Genomic DNA, 8,782 nt, shown 5'->3' on the forward strand with positions numbered 1-8,782 from the left:
ATGGTGTAGTGACAAGTTTAAATTTTGAGCGGAGTCTTGGATTTGAATCTGTCGCCATTTTAATATTGCAATAGTTTGTAACTTTAGTATCGTTTTTCGATTTGCAACCACAATCTATGAGTAACTGAAAAGTGTTAAAATAGCAATAATGTATGGTGGACGAGGGGTACATTTCCGCGCTCTCAATGACTGGGCGTTTCAAAGCAATTTCCGCGCTCTCAATGACAAGAGTTCAAAGCAATTTCCGCGCTCTCAATGACTGGGTGTTTCAAAGCAATTTCAGCGTTCTCAATGACTGGGCGTTTCAAAGCAATTTCAACGCTCTCAGTGACTGGGCGTTTCAAAGCAATTTCAGCACTCTCAATGATAGAGTTCAAAGCAATTTCAGCGCTCTCAATGATAGAGTTCAAAGCAATTTCAGCGCTCTCAATGACTGGGTGTTTCAAAGCAATTTCAGCGCTCTCAATGACTGGGTGTTTCAAAGCAATTTCAGCGCTCTCAATGATAGAGTTCAAAGCAATTTTGCGATGTCAGACATTTCCGCAACAGAAACGATTTCCCAGACGTACAGAAGTGGAATCCCCACAAGTCACGTGTTAGTGACGTGTCATGACCCGGAAGTACAATTGTGGACACATGTAACGGTGCACGTGTGTACACATTGTCATTGATAACTACAGTAACAGGTAATGTCAGAGACAGCTATAGTAACAGGTATTGTCAGAGATAACTGTAGTAACAGGTATTGTCACAGATAACTATAGTAACAGGTATTGTATCCATGGCCAGAAGTCAGATATTTTGCGCGAAATACATTTTTTTACATTTAACTCATGCACGTTTTACATTTTTTAACAGAAGTTAGAAATCATTTTTACATTCTTTGACTGCACGAAATACATTCTAGGATCCGGCGGACGGTCCAGGGAGCTTGTAATAAATACATTCAATACATTCTAGATTTGCACGAAATACATTCTATGACCCTTCGATGGTCCGGGTATGGTAGCTTGCATTTAATACATTCTAGTATCGGGAGACGGTACGGGACCTTGTATTTAATATATTTAATACAATCTAAAGTTGCACGAAATACATTCTAGTATCGGGAGGCGGTATGGGACCTTGCATTTAATACATTTAATACATTCTAAAGTTGCACGAAATACATTCTAGTATCGGGAGGCGGTACGGGACCTTGCATTTAATACATTTAATACATTCTAAAGTTGCACGAAATACATTCTAGTATCGGGAGGCGGTACGGGACCTTGCATTTAATACATTTGATACATTTAATACATTCTAAAGTTGCAAGAAATACATTCTAGTATCGGGAGGCGGTACGGGACCTTGCATTTAATATATTTAATACATTTAATACATTCTAAAGTTGCACGAAATACATTCTAGTATCGGGAGGCGGTACGGGACCTTGCATTTAATTTATTTAATACATTTAATACATTCTAAAGTTGCACGAAATACATTAGTATCTGGAAACGGTACGGGGCCTTGCATTTACTACATTTAATACATTCTAGTATCGGGAGACGGAACGGGACCTTGCATTTAATACATGTAATACATTTAATACATTGTAGTATCGGGAGACGAGAAATAGAATGTATTTCGTGCACCTCTAGAATGTATTAAATGCATTAAATGTACCTCAGCCATCTCCCGTGTATTAAATATATTAAATGTATTTCGTCGGCTTTAGAATGTAAAATTAATGTATTAAATGTAAAATAGTAAAAGTACTGGCCAATAAGGTATAGTCAGAGATTACTACTGTAACAGTAACAGGCATTGTCAGGGATAACTATAGTAACAGGTATTGTCAGAGATAACTATAGTAAAAGGTATTGTCAGAGATTACTATAGTAACAGTAACAGGTATTGTCAGAGATAGCTATAGTAACAGATATCTCTGGATAGATAGGATTTAACTTGGACGTCGTTAGTCACGCACCCGACTATCTTTCAATCTCAAACTATTGGTAGTCTCAGATTGATACATCATAAATACATTTGCGAAGTGTCTGGGCTACATACACTTTTTGTAATTTCAATCATTCAAGGACATAAAATTGATATTACATACAGTGGACATAAATGAGTTACAAATTACTGTCATGTTCTGCAACATTTTCTGCTGGACATTTTTATTGTTCATGAACATCAACTGGCATTTGTAAAGTGATTATTTCTCCCTCAAGCATACTAAGTGCATTGTTACAGTTTATAGATGGGTACCAATCTTTCTAAAATTCTTGCATACAACAATTGAGCTTCTGCAGGACTCCTGGCTTACCTTAGTTTTAGGGTCAAATCAGCCAAATTCCGTACTTGTGTGTGCACATGAAACATATGTCACTAACACTTGACTTGTGGGGATTCCACTTCTGTACGTCTGGGAAATCGCTTCTGTCAGAGAAATCGTTTCTGTTGCGGAAATGGCTGACATCGCGGAAATTGCTTTGAAACTCTGTCATTGAGAGCGCTGAAATTGCTTTGAACTCTGTCATTAAGAGCGCGGAAATTGCTTTGAAACGCCCAGTCATTGAGAGCGCTGAAATTGCTTTGAAACGCCCAGTCACTGAGAGCGCGGAAATGTACCCCTCGTCCACCGTAAATAATCAGACATTGTACATGTTAATCAGTGGTCATTTGTACTACAATAACAGGTTTAACCGTGATCGCCGTTGAGGGCGCTGTTTTTTGGGGTACGGATCTAAAAATCAATCTGATGTGATTTATCTTGCATACAGCTAAAAAAAATATGTTCACTTACAGGTGATTGAAAACTGTTCAGGGTGTACGATATTACGAGTAAGTTAGTGTAAGTTAAACCCTAGGGTGCGACAGTGAGCTATCCCTCGATAATATCACACAAACACCTATATTGTGCTCTTCTTTAAATGCGGAACGGTGCACGTAATATCCGAAGAACAAGGTTTAGAGTATATAATACTAGGAGAGATATCTACCCATTCCACCCCGTCATGATGAGACTTTTCCAGAAGTAATATAAATTCTGGTTTCGTGGAGCAAAAATGACAGACATGCGATTGAAATTAGAAATAATTTTTTTAAAATCCAATGCTAATTCAAGTGTGTCAACGTTTTTCAAGTTCTAAAATGGTACTTTCCAGTTACCTATAGGTGACCTGCTCTCTATTTGCAAAGGGTTATTTCTGACTTTGAATTTCGGAACCCAAAGTGGTGTTCCCCTTTAACCTTTGCTCTGACGTCCATTCACACCAGGTGGAGGTTTTGTAGTTTCAAGTTTGTGCGCATTTCATGTAACTGTGGATTAATGTAACCGCATACACTGCCTCCAGACGAGGACCGGACTTTTTTGTTTCACAGATTATCTCAATTCGAAGACTTAGGGCGTGTATTTCTTAGAGATATTGTACAGTCTCCAGTACAGATTTTATACCTCAGAGCTCAGTAGCTTATTATACATTGTAATACATTTCCATAATGTAGAAACATGCAAAATCACCACCCATATACAAGGGTGAAAATGCTTCATCATAAACATGTTCGGGATAATATGACTTTCTCCAGTCCTGCGATACAACTCTATAGTTTGAACGCTATTTTTTTTACATCGATTTGAAGCAGAGGAGTACGAACATCTTTCTTTTGTAAAAGTGTTAACGGAAGCCATTTATGAGAAATTTATTGTTCAAAAGGGAAGAAGTAGTAGAAACATTATATAAAGGTTGATATCTATTGCAAATATGATTAATCTTATAGGAAGACATACTGTGTTAGTACTAACGTAACAGTACAAGGAAAATACAAAGGTCATAATCGGTGTGTGTATACACAGACACTTCCATATCTGTTTTGTATAGGAAATGCTTGGAGTTTCAATGCGAACAGATGACTCCATTTAGTGAATGTGTATTTAAGCTCTCCACATTACACATACGAATGATATTGCAACGGATGAATATACTTGCGTGATAAAAAAACACCCACAGTATGGTGCATAGGTTTCTACTCAATACTATCATTATTTTTCAACAAAGAAAACACTTCTCAAACATTGGTTAGATAACGTGTCCATATACAAGGGCATAGCACGAATAGCTGGACATATGTAACAGGTGTAACCGTATCACGCGAATGACAAAGCACATGAAAGTTCGTTCACAGCTTAATTTCTGGTTCTTGTCCTCATTCTATATTTTTTGTCTAAAATATAGCATCATTATCAACTAATGGTGGTAAATGAGTGTAGTGGAGTCAGAAATTAAGTCAGTAGTAGGCTATACATTCTATTTATTATATTTATTTATTTATTTATTTATTTATTTATTTATTTATTTATTTATTTATTTAGTACACATAATAAATCCCGGAGGATTGTTAAAGGTACAGTAAAATGAAAAACAAAGGATAAATAAAATTGTGCTACACACTACAAAAAAAAACCTACTCACTACTAAAGAAAGCACAGACTAAAAGAGAATGAAAAAAGAACACGTCAGCTAGACGTAATGTTGTATGTATTTAATCTTTTAGGTAGAGTTGACGTGTTAGATAACCCTGTTTAATAAATCGGCCTAGGTCTGTATAAATCTATAAACTTGTTCTCTTCATGGAGTGTATTGAAATTGCATACCCTACTTCACGTTTCTTATAGTTCCCTTCTGTGTTTTTCATTGGGGGGGGGGGGGGCACTGTAATGGGAAGTTCTTTCGTCTTCTACATGTGATGTGTCACAATATTTATATATTCTTTCATTGACTGGTAGTTTATGGTATCTGCCTCTTTCAATTTCCAATTTGTGGTCACTTAATCTAAATTTAGAAATTAGATATCTGATTTCGGGGTTATTTAATTGTTCTAAATAGGGTTCTATTTTAATTTTTTTATTTGAACAGTTTGTATGTACTTAGTTTGTTGTTGTTGTTGTTGTTGTTGTTGAAATTATTGTTTATATTACTTTATTATATTATTGTCATTGTTTATATTACTTTTTCACTTAGAAATGATTCTTTCAGTCAACCAAATTGAATGAGATGATTTAGTACAACGTTTATACACAAAGTGTGGACGTTTAAACAATTTCTTACTGAGATCTCATTTTGATGACATTTTCTCTAAAACAAAAGTTTGTTATAAACGTTTGACTATTTTCAAAATTATATTGTTTGACACTCTTTACCGGTAGTTTTTTTCTTCATTTCCTTTAGTCCTACAATTCCATTCTTGATCTACTGACGTATTGTTATTCCATTCCGGTTCAACTAACTGCGCATCATTTGCGAACGATTACACAGCTGCAGATTCCTGTGGAACTCTCTAACTCTAACCTTTTTTGATTGATTTAGATCGTGACTATACACAATTACAATAAAAATCTATTATAATAAAGCCTGCAATTTACACAGCTTTTAGTTTGTGGTCTTTGAAAACGAAGATAAATGGAGAGTTTACGAGATTGGCACATTTGTCTCACTTCATTTTTAATGCAAAACTGATTTTTATCATCGCACGTAGACTGTCAGTATCTCGAGGGAACACTAAGATAGTCGACAATCCCATGCTGTGGACGCACGAAGCCATCGCAAACAAGCTCAACAAAATGTATAACTTTAATAGTTCTCCCGTGGGATTTAATGTCATATACAATGGTTAGGTTGTCTGTGAAATTACCTTTCCTAGATCTGTCTGGAATACTGTACCACAACACCGTCAGTATTAATCAATGTTAGGAAAAGAGCAGAATTTACGGAAGGCGATTCGGCGCCGAGGACAAATTATTCGGTCACATTTTTCTTAAACCTTCCAAACGGTTCTCAAAAAAAATTCAAGCCCCCCCCCCCAATATTACAGAAAATTTGATATGTACAATTGATTCATCAGGATAAAGCTCATATTGAACGCTAACCACCTACTTGGAGATAATTAGCCATAACATATTGATTTTTGGAGAGAAAGACAGCATCTCCGTGATGGGTGCTGTAGGGGAGAGTGCGGATCATATGATAAGAAATTGTTTTGAAAATAAAGACATGTAGGAGGCCGTTTAAAAGTCAGTTTGAAACCATTCCTATAATTTAAAGCCACAGAATACTCGAATACGGTCTTTTATAAATCAATTATAATCTAGTGTACGCATTGTCATTGTGTAATGCTGATTAATTAACTGTCAATAACAACAAATGGACAACAAAATTGACCAACATAGCGTCATGCACACTTTTGGAACTTCATAAAAGAATGTTTGTGTTTACAGTAGTTTTGGTTTTACAACTTTATGTAAAGTTGAAAGGAAGCGTGCATGTGGACACATTTTTAGCCCCATTCTCGCAAACCAGAGTTATTGTTTCTACCACTACATTTCTGTGGGAGGCTCGTTAAGAACGTTGCCGTAAAACAGGCCGTGGTTTGCGACGATGTTTTAGCCCTTATACTAGTATTCAAATGAATATCACCCGAGAGATAGAGGGGTTATGGCTATATTACGACACGTAATGATCCAAAAGCTTTATCGTACACCTCCCAACGTGGTCTCTCGTTGTTGCATAATTATAACTTCACAGTGTGTGACGTGTGCTCTATGGCTAATTGCCCTAAATCAGACCACTGAATGGTCCCTAACACCGAATTCTGGATTATTTATCAAAAATGAATCTTAATCAGCCCACAAACTAGCCACTGCATGAAATGATCATATAAACAAAAACCAGCAATCCATCCCTGCAATAAATTTTAGTCTATATAGTGACAATTCGAGTATTAAGTTGTCACAGTACTGGAGAATAATTGACATGTGGACGTTCAGAGTGGCCTGTGGTGGCGCCCTTCAGTATAAGAAATCAGGAAACCCATGCAGGAAACCCAGGAACCGCGTCATGGAAACGGCCGAGCGCTCGCGGGGTGAAGCCCTCAACGGCGAGAGTCTGGGTAACCGAGACTAGAAACGACCGCTGCACACATAGGAGATATGCGTGTGTCAGTTCGAATCCGATAGATCTTCAAAAGGAAAACACAGAACGTTTTAGATAGAGATGTAAACTTACGAAGTAAAAAAATGAAAGGAAACAGGAGTAAATACGATTCTAACAATTAATTAACAACTAATAAATGAGCAAACTAAAGAAAACCAAGTACGCCTACTATTTCATATTTCCAACACCAAACCCTCAACCCCTTCACTATTACATGGGTAAGGACAGAGAATGGCAATGATAAGGAAATCGATATTAGATTACGTTTAATCTTTCCTGATATGAAAAGCATTGTCCTTCATAGAACATTACTAAGATGGCGCCCTTAGGATGTAAAAATAAAACATTTTTACTGCAACGGATCATTTATATGATCATTACAGAGGCCGAAAGTTTTCATTTAAAATAAATTAACAGTCAACATTATATTTTTTGTTACACCTAAAGCAATCCATAGATAAGAGTAATTGCATAATAGAGTTTTTCCTCGGTTTAGCTCCTTGAAATAATATTTATTCAGAACTTTTTGCAAAGATGACACCGAAGTAATAAAAATCAACAAGACATATAAATCACCAGAAAAATGGCTCTGATCTAGATAACACTTTCACTGCACTCAACGATATATATATATATATATATATATATATATATATATATATATATATATATATATATATATATATATATATATATATATATATATATATATATATATATATATATATATATTGCGCTCCATCTTGAGTTTTGTGAGCAACCATTAAAAATGTTTACTAGTATTTTAAGCTTATTTTTAAAATGGTGTTTTATCAACTATACACGTTACTAGCTTGATAAACGTTTACATGTATAATTGTAATTTCTGTTTAAGAGGTGACTGTGCTGGACCTAGCTCTGGATATGCAGAACTTCGGACGAAGACGAGTCAGACTCGGAGTTCTCGGAACGCATTTCAGAAGTATGAGAGAAGTATATGGGACACCGCTACCGTCGATATAGTGTGCCTAGCAAGATTATACTAGTCAGGCTTATGCACAGGGGGCAGCGAGCATGTAAATGATTGATTGATCGATTGATCGATCGGTTGATTTATTGATTGACTGATTGATTGATTTATTATTTGGTTGAATGATTGATCGATTGAATGATCAATTTTTGTGGTGCAATATAACTTATTTTGTGTGAGATTTGGATCAATTCACTCATTGAGTTTTAAAACTATTTCTTTTTCTTTCCCTGGTTACTTTGCTCTCAGCTATATCTCAGACCACTAGCAGTCTGAGGCTGTATGTAATTCTCTCTTTTCTTTATTGACTAAATAAAGACGCCTTGTCCATTCTTCGCCTCTTATCTAAATTAAAACTCCTAATCTTATAATTGGCGAGAGATCACTTACATTAACAGTTTGCTTTATCTCTCATCTGCTGGGAGATTATCACACTGGACAAACATTCAATCATACATACTAGTACTGGTAAGAAAGAGAATTTTTCATAGAGATATATATTACCAAGCTTCGAAAAGCTAATAAAAGTAAATATAATAACTTTTTAAATACGTTTTCCATGTTATAAAAGTGGGCCTGTAACATAATGGTATAGTGGCATTGATATTGCATGTATAGTAAAGTTACTGATGTGTTAGAGCACTTTAGGAGGTCATACCTAGTGTACAATAAAAACTTGAATTTGAGTTGTGGTGTCGATACATGTAGTGTCCGAAATAGGAAGTATATTCATCCCTTCTGACAATATCATACTGAAGAGACTACACCAATTTAGATTAAGTTCTTTTATAAA

Source organism: Glandiceps talaboti, chromosome 2, assembly GCF_964340395.1.
Source record: "Glandiceps talaboti chromosome 2, keGlaTala1.1, whole genome shotgun sequence".
NCBI classification, from domain to species: domain Eukaryota; kingdom Metazoa; phylum Hemichordata; class Enteropneusta; family Spengelidae; genus Glandiceps; species Glandiceps talaboti.